General features: G+C 50.8%; 1 protein-coding gene across 3 annotated transcripts in view; it reads right to left on the reverse strand.

The window, feature by feature from the left end:
• The window catches only part of PPP1R1B (protein phosphatase 1 regulatory inhibitor subunit 1B), a 67,359-nt gene extending 66,345 nt beyond the window's left edge, over nucleotides 1–1,014 (reverse strand). For 2 of the 3 annotated variants that reach the window (XM_019507289.1, XM_019507282.1), the window contains exon 1: nucleotides 871–1,014. The gene's annotated coding sequence lies outside the window, so the exon portion shown is untranslated. The remainder of the gene's footprint in view (nucleotides 1–870) is intronic. The other variant, XM_019507298.1, reaches the window with a different exon arrangement.
• Nucleotides 1,015–8,658: the final 7,644 nt, after the last annotated feature.

An 8,658-nucleotide genomic window follows, 5' to 3' on the forward strand; every position in this document is an offset into this window, starting at 1 on the left:
CAGTGTTGGGGGGGGGTGGGGGAGCAAGGAGCGACTGCCCACAGGTGCTGTGGGTAGTGTCAGTAGTGCTTTTTTCAGGGTGTGCACTGCCAATCTCAGGGGGTACACCTGCACCCGCGTGCACCCCCTACACATTGCCAATGGTGTAGGCTGATGAAGGCGGGCAGTTACAGTTAGCCAGGTATAACTCCTGCTGTGCACACACTCCTGTCCCAGGATAAGTGTGGCTCTTTAGCTGAGTTTAAATCCCTTTCCAAGCAACCAGTCCTGCTTAAAACAAGCAGCAAATAAGGGACACCCACACAGAAGTGACACTGGTGTGGCCAGATCTGGTAGAAACCCTTCACTGTGAAAACAAAGGCTGGGCTACTAAAATCAGAGGGGAGGGGTTCACTCACCTCCTATCACCTTCTACAGCAGTATGAAGCCAGTGTGAAATACTGCTTCCCTTTCCCATTCATCAAGGCCCAGGACAGTTAGGACCTATAGCCAGGCAAGGCAGGTCAAAGCAGTCACCTGGGTGATCTGCCTCACATCCCTTCTCTGCCATAGATTTCCCCAGTGACACACGGGCCCATCACTCTGGGCTTGTCTAGATGTGGGAAGCCAGTGATGCCTTCCTCTCTTTGCAGAATAGAGTCCCTTGGTTCCCCATTGGAGTCCCCAGACCAGAGGATCACAACGGTGCACTTCCATTCTCACTAAGCCGGTCAGCTTCCCTGCATAGACAAAGCCTACCTGTTTCCTGTTCTCCCTCTATGCTGTGGGGGTGAGGGACTTGCCCTGCCACGTGGGGGTATAGCGGGGAGTAAACACACTGCAAACTGGCAGGTGCTTTTCCTGCCTAGCACAGGGGGAGTAGCTAAGTACCTGCAAACAACAGACGTCTTCTCCAGAGGAGCCCTCAGCGGAGGGCTTGGTGGCCAGTGGAGAGGTGGGGAGGGCTCCTTACCCCCTTGCCCTCGCCAAGGCAAACGTCAGCACTGAGCTGCAATCACAGATCAGTTTGCTGCCTCCATTCCCAGAAGAAAGAATAAAGTTAAAACATCTGTTAATTTATAAACCAATTTAACCATGACTGGTTAATAAATAGCTAACAGCTGCCAAATCCACTACCCCTCAGCTCAGGAGAGGGGCACTCTGGGATTGAGGATACAAACAGATTAATCTAGATGGTTTTTCCAGCATGCTCAGGCTCTCGCACGCACTCTTCTCTGTGCTGTTTACTATTGTTGTTGTTATGGATTTCACTCCCCAACAATCAAAAATACATTAGGTAAAAGGAAGAGAGTTTTCTGGATCTGGAACTAACCAGGAAACCCTTATACATTTCTTTCTCCTTGCAGCTTTATAGCTGAATTTTAGGTTTGGGGCTGGGGCATTTCTGGGTTTAAAGCATAATGTCCTGCAGGGGTCACTGGGCCTGAAGCCAAGCAGAGGCTGTGGGTCTAGAACTTGTCTCCAGAGGTGACACAGAGGCAGGCCTTCCCAGCTACTCAGGGCTGGTGGCTTCAGGTGTGACCACAAAGCCTGGCTGCCTCCATTTTGCTTCTGTCGATCACAGAAGAGGGCAAGTACCACAATGGACCAGAGCAGTAGGGGGCAATCCTTTTGACATGTGCTGCAAATTAGCCCTGTGCCCTCCCTGAGTGCCACTCCAATCCCAATCCATCCAGGACTGGGACTGGAGCACACACCAACTGCACACAGAGCACACACCAACTGCAGAGGCTTCCTCAGCCTGACGAAGGGTTTTTAAACCCAAAAGCTTGCTAAACATTTTTTTCCAACTATTTAAATTGGTCTAATAAAAGATATCAGATTCACTCAGGTTGAACGGTTATAAACTACAGCAAGACCATTTCAGGTTGGACATAAGGAAAAGTTTCTTTACTGTCTGAGCCTCCAAGGTCTGGAACAGCCTGCCTTCAGAGGTGGTTCAAGCATCTACATTGAACACCTTCAAGAAAAAATTGGATGCTTATCTTGCTGAGATCCTAGGACCCTAGCTGACTTCCTGCCCTTTGGGGGGGGGGCTGGACTCGATGATCTTCCGAGGTCCCTTCCAGCCCTAATGTCTATGAAATCTATGAACCTTGTACTCCAATCCCCTTTCACTGCCCAATCTGCTGCTCTGCCTTCTGCTTCCTCCCCTGAGCTCCCTGCCTGATTCCTGCTCTGCCCTTCTGCTCCTTGTCCTACATGCTGCTGTGCTGCCTGTCTGCTCCCTGACCTGTCATGTGCCACACACAGAGAGCCTGCTTGTGTCACATGTGGCACTTGTGCTGCAGGATGGCCATGCTGGGACTAGGGGGTCTCACTGAGTATATGCAGCTAAGAGGAAGCCTGAATCAGGGCTGAGGTATTGACTGGGACTTGGGGTGTAGTTCCTTGCTCTGCCATTGACTCCCTTGTATGAATTTGGGTCAGTGATTCAATTCCTCTGTGCCTTAGCTCCTCAATGGTGTATGGAGGATAGTAGCCTTGCCTGCCTCACCTGAGGCTTGTGAGGACAATAACATTAAAAACCTTGGTCTGCTCTGGTGATGGGGAACCACTGAGGCTTTTTAGCTGGATAACTCAGGCTGAAGTAAATAGGAAAGCAGGGTGCTTTGTACCCTCTGCAAACCAGGCTAAGGATTAGCAAGCCTTGAAAACAAACCTGACAGGTGAACTAGCCCCTCACTGGGTTTTTGAGATAATGTGGCTGTAAGACTGACTCCATCCCTCAGGCCCAACCCTATGTGGAAAGTCTCGCCTGCCTGTAGGTCTACTTTGCACCTCCTGGTATACTGGAGGCTGGTGAGTGAGGGTCAAAACATTGTCGTATTCCTGTCCATGAGTCCAGCCCAACCAGTAGAGGTCCCAAGTACCAGCATCCATCCTGAACCTGAAGGCAGATGGGAAGCTTCTGAGACTTTAAAGCTCAGGTTGGCACAACCTACGGGCCTCTGAGTAACCTGGCTGAGGTATGGGTCAGGAGGAAAGGCATGAACAGGACCCAGACGGAGCTGACTTCCCAGGGAGCCATGGGTGAGTTCTGGTTCTTGAGCCAAGCAGCGGAGCTCCCGATGGGAACCTGCAGCCTGGGAGGGGTTGGAATTGGAGGGGTCCCTGCTCTACCTGTGCTAAAGAGAGGGGAAGAGAGCATGGTGCCTCTGTGGAGTTTGGATCCAGGTCTGGGCAAGCCCAAAGCCCATGCAAGCTTGGACCAGCATGAGCCCGGCTCTGGTTCTGCAAAAGGCTTTTGCTGAGGTCTCTGGGCCTGTGAGAAACCTTCATGGAACAAAACAGGGGAGGAAAATCCCTTGCACCCATCCCCTGCATCTCAGAGCCCTTGGGCCAGCTCCCCAATGGGTGTAAGTGTGTAAAAGGTGTCAATAGAGCCATGTTCCTTTGCACCTGGTTGAGACACAGTGCTTACCTTCTCACACAGCTCTGACCCAAAGCTCGTTCCCGGGCTTGCTGCCTCCTGCTGAGGTGAATAACTGGGGTCTGCAGCCTCCACTGATGGAACAGGCAGTAAATGTTTGCAATATAACACAGCAGTGGCTTTGCATCAGGCCTATGGTGTGAACCACAGATACCCACACCCAGAGCCCAGATCTTTACACCATGGCTCAAGTCCCAGCACTTCACTGGGGCTCCCAAAATGGGAGGCTGCTAGAGCATAAACCCACAGAGTGGGGCTCTGGGGGCCTGGGCTACTGAACATGTAGCAGAGTAGGTGGCCAAACCTTCCCAGGAGCGATTGATTCCCTAGGAAGAAAGAAAAAGAAGTTCCAATAATGAGTCTGATGGAAAGCAATCTTGTCCCTTCATAAAGAAATTGGACTTTTAATTTGGCTCTACAGAGAGGAATCCCAGCGAAGAGGACTTTCAAATGCAAATCTCTTAAAAAGGACGGAACATATGGGCAAAGCAAAGCACTTACTTTTCAGAATGAAATTATTTTATTTTTTGTGTGTGTGCATGAAGAAACAGGGGGGGAAGGGGTGGGGGGAACAGCCTGTTTAATTGGGCTCCCAAAGGGACAGGGCCCCTTTAAGACATTTTACCTTCATTAGGAGTGATTTCTGCCATGGAAACATGGGGGCTGGCTACAGGCAGGAGGGGGAAAAATCAAATCACACTGGTCCCAACTCTGCCAGTGCTGATCCAACAAGCCCCAGTCTTCACTGAGGTAGGTAGGTGAACCCCCTAGACTCCACTGACTGCACCGAGTTGGGCATGTGCACCCTTCTTAGGACTGGGCACAGCAAGTGATTGGACAGGGGTCACAGTATCCATAGAGTGAAGTAAAGAGTCCATGGATGTTTGCCTGGGGACAAGGGCTCTGCAGGGCAGGGCAGGTATGTGGACATAGACCTTAGCTCAAGGTGGCTTAGGTCAAAATACATGTGCCAGCTGTAGGAATGTGCATGTCTGTACTGAGGGTTTTATACACTTGGCAGGTGTGTCAGTGAATACTGGGGCTAGGGTGAGGACTCCTGGCTTCTCCTCTTAAGTCTGGGAGATATTATCTAGTGAGGAATAAGAGTGAGGACACCGGACACTGGGGTTCTATTCCTGACTCCAGCTGGAGTTCATTCGAGAGCATCTTCACTTTGTGACTCAGCTACCCTCTCTGGCAAATCAGTGGGGGGGTCGTGCCAACCCCATCTTGCTAGGCGTCTTGGCATCACCTTGGTGACATCTGCATGAACAATTAATGCTGCCTTCATTACAGAACAGCACACGTCCTCCAAGCAGTCACTGTACAAACCTGAGCTGATTAATATCACTAGGACTCTGGGCATGCTCCTCTCCTGCCTCTGAACCGTGGTCTAATTGGCTGCATTTACCCAAGTTAAATAGTAGCCATTTCAGGAGAGGGACCTTGGGGAGGGACCTGTACCCTGTGCCAGAGGCTGGAATGGCTGGCTGGGCAATTCCCCACTGCAACAGTGACCAATATCGGCAAGTCTACAGTATTTCCTTATGCGGGGGCACTGCCTTGGCAGGGGCATAGCTGGAGTAGCAGGGGCATTGGGTAACCTGGTTCACTTGGGCTGCAGAGAGGCCTCATGACTGTTACGGGGAGCAGTTGTAAATTAAAGTAGCCCTGAGGGTCCACTGGAGAGCACAGCAGACCCTGTTCCCCCTTTGCATAGGTTTGGGCTGCACCTCTGATAAAACCCAGGTAGATTCCAGGTCTGTTCTGAGACAACCCCTTGTCGCTATTGAGAAGACGATCTCCAGGGACATGCCTTTCCCAACATCAAGGGTTCTCATTCATCTTGGACAGCAAGGCACTGTGAGTGCATGATGCCTGTACACAGCACCATGGCAGCATATGAGTGCCAGCTTGCGTAGGAGTGTGAATGCATTCGTGTCTATATAATGGATGGCAGCAGCTCCATCACTGGAAGTCTTAAAATGCAGCTTGGACCAACCTTTGGGATGGTTTTGACAGAGGTGACTGGGTGAGATGATGCCTCCCTGAGGTCCCTTTCTGTCCTGTTATCCCCTGATGGTAGGGCTGTGTTTGTGAGTCTTTGCAAGTGTGTGTATAAGTGCATGGATGCATGTGTATTTCAAACAGCTTATGTATGAAAATCCCTAACCTGTTGATGGCCGCTGATTGTTACTGCACTACAGATGAGAGCTAATCAACTTCTTGTCGCTCCACAAAATGGAGCACTGCAGGGCAGGCTTCCATTACCACTCCCCTACCAGCCCTGCATCCTGAGCTGGATACCTTCCTGACTGGAGTTCAATCCTGTTCAGTCTGGGGCTGCTCAGTTAGCACCAGGCATTGCCTGGCTTTGCTGTGTCTTGGTTTTATGTCTGAAAAATGGGGACCATAAGACTTCCCTGGTTATCTCAATTTCAGTTGTGAGTTCATTGAAGCAGGGACAAGACAAGTCTTCTGATCTCAGTTTGTAAACAGGTTGGGGGTGGGAGGGGTGGGAAGGGCAGTGTTGCCAGTTCTGATGAGTCTGTTTCCTATAAAGGCCCAACCTTCTGGAGTCCCATGATGTGAGAGAATCTTAACTTTCACTTAAAAATAAATTACATTGATGACTGCAGAGAAATATTTGAGAATGAGACCAGGGCATTCTTAAAGACTCAGAAACCAGAACGGAAAAAAAGGAATCTACTACCTAGCATTTTGAATTAACAAAAGCTTTTTTTCCAACCCTCCCAATATAGATTGAGTTGGAGATTCTGGAAATTTAAACAAGGTCTTTCATCCAACATATCAACGCAATGCAGTATTGAGCAAGGCCTGGGTCCTGTTCCCACCAGTCTCTAAGGGTTAAATTCTCCACTTGGTACACCCCTGCCCAGCAGCTGGATACAATAACACATGTCATAATAGTAATGTAATTTGTAAGTTAACAATGGGCAGCTTGAGGTTTATATTTAATTACAACATTTGCACCAACCTGAACTCACCCTTATTCATCAATAATGCATGGGTTTGTGTTTATCGCTGCTTAATTAATCTGTGCTTACGACAATTAAAGGCTTGCAAAATCCCCAAAGGTGGCTGGAGGGGGAACTCTGCAGTGCCGATTGCTAGAGGCAGCCACGTGGGAGAGGGTGAGGATGGCACCAGGAGGGCAAAGATTAGCTAGGTGGGTTCTTGTACTGCCACCTGTCACAGGGGTGTCAGAGCCCCTTTCCAGGGCAAGAAGAAGAGAAAGCAGGAGAATCTGAAAAAAAATTGTGGATGGTCTCTGAACAACAATATCAGATCCCAGGACCTGGAATACTAACACAGACTCCCTGAATTTATAATGGGATTGAAACAGAACCCCAGAACTATGCGTCAGGATTGCTCTGGGGTTATCTCTGCTCCCCAAGTTCATTTTCTTTGAGTTCAGAACCTTGTTCAACCCAGCTTCATAGGAGACACAAAGTTTCCTGCCTGCCTAAGGTTCTGGGCACGCAGCATGCTGGCACTGGTTTAATATACAGTTTCGTACTGCAATACAAATAAGTGGCTCCAGAATCTGGAGCAGACAGACAACTAGTTATCCTGGGGTAGCTACCACAGTATCTATCAGTATGCTATTACAGCATCTCAACACAAAATGGTGAGGGAGTATGTGAGAGGAGGTCAGAGCTGCCCAACTTGTAAGAGGCCTGGGGCCACACACCTTGTGGGCTGCACCAGAACAATCCACAGGCCTTCCCAGGCCACATGCTGTACAGGCATCCCCTGCTGCACCACACACACAGGTGCCCCCCGCAATGCACTACGCATGTGGATACCTCATCCTCACCCTCAGCTCTCTGGCTATGGGCCCCCCTACTGCACTGCGCCGTGTGAAAACTCCAGGCTGTGGGCTCCCCTGGCAATGCGGCCCGAGCTACATCGTCCACCGCCTGGGACAAGGACTAAAGGAGAAAGCCAGAGGAGGGAGGGGGAGCCTGGTGACTCCTGTTGCTGCTGCAGCCAGAGCCATGGGAAGTGTGGCAGCTGGGTGGGAGCTCAAGGGCCACAAATTAACCCCTTGTGGGCTGCATGCAGCCCACAGGCTGCTCGTTGGACAGCCCTACAATGAACTAGTAGCACTGAGCAAGCAGTTATCCCAAGATAACTAGGGGCACTTGTACATGTGACACCATTAACAGGTACACACAACAAAAATGTCACTTTGTGTGGCTTAGTGGCATCACAGTGTGCATGTGCAAGACTTGGGGGTTTTAAATTACTTTGCATCAGTGCAAACTCAACTACACCTGGATGTAGTTGAGTTTGCAATGTTGCAAATTGCAATAATGCAGCTATCAACTCGCTTCCCACCGTGGAAGAGGCAGGCAGGTTCTGCAGAAAAAAAAGGATTGGGCCCCTTGCTGCTTTTACCTTCAGCAGCACCCACCAGCTTGGAGGCAGCACCTGGCCCGATCCAACTCTTCCTTGACCCCAAGCTGGGGCAGCACCCAGTCCGCTAGCAGCCTACCTGGGCAGCCCCGGGGGTGCCATCATCATGGAGGGAAGAACCGGTGTCCCCACAGCTCAGGGGCTGCTTGGCCCACCAGCAGCTCACCCCCCAGTGGCAGGGATGCAGGCAGGCTCCACCAAAAGGAGGATCGGGCTGTCTCTGCTTGTGGTTCTAGCAGCTTGCTGCAGCCGAACAGACACCTGGGGCACCCAGGAAAGGGCTGGCTTGTCTCAGGGGCAGTGTGAGGAGTGCAGCAGGAGGGTGCCTGGGGTTGCTGGGGGTGGGAGAAGCTGGCAGGGACAGCGTGTGAGGCACTGGAAGTCCAGGCGGACAATGGGAGAGTTGGATTGGGTGCCTGCGAGCCTGGGCAGCACCCAGCCCAGACTCCAGAGTGGAGCAGGTTCTTCTGAGACAATCACAGAATCAAGTCTGAAAGGACCTAGTCAGAGGCTCAGGACCCATAACTGCAAAGACTGGAATTCAACAATAAGGGGAAACTTCACAGAAAATGAACAGGCAAAGAGAAGGAACCTTGACAGGGAAGCAGCAGCTGCCGGGAGACCAGCAAATGGCCCTGAGTGGAGCTGAGAGGGAGAAACTATGCTTGACTGAGTTGTATGAGTAATTCTGTTACTCTCTCGTGCCTCTTAAGGGAATAGAGACACACATGTGCATTGTAGGAGGGATTTTCTATTCTCTGCTATCCCTGTAAGGGGGAAAC

The sequence above is a fragment of the Gavialis gangeticus genome, unplaced genomic scaffold, assembly GCF_001723915.1.
Source record: "Gavialis gangeticus isolate Ggan-Ray unplaced genomic scaffold, GavGan_comp1, whole genome shotgun sequence".
Taxonomy (NCBI): domain Eukaryota; kingdom Metazoa; phylum Chordata; order Crocodylia; family Gavialidae; genus Gavialis; species Gavialis gangeticus.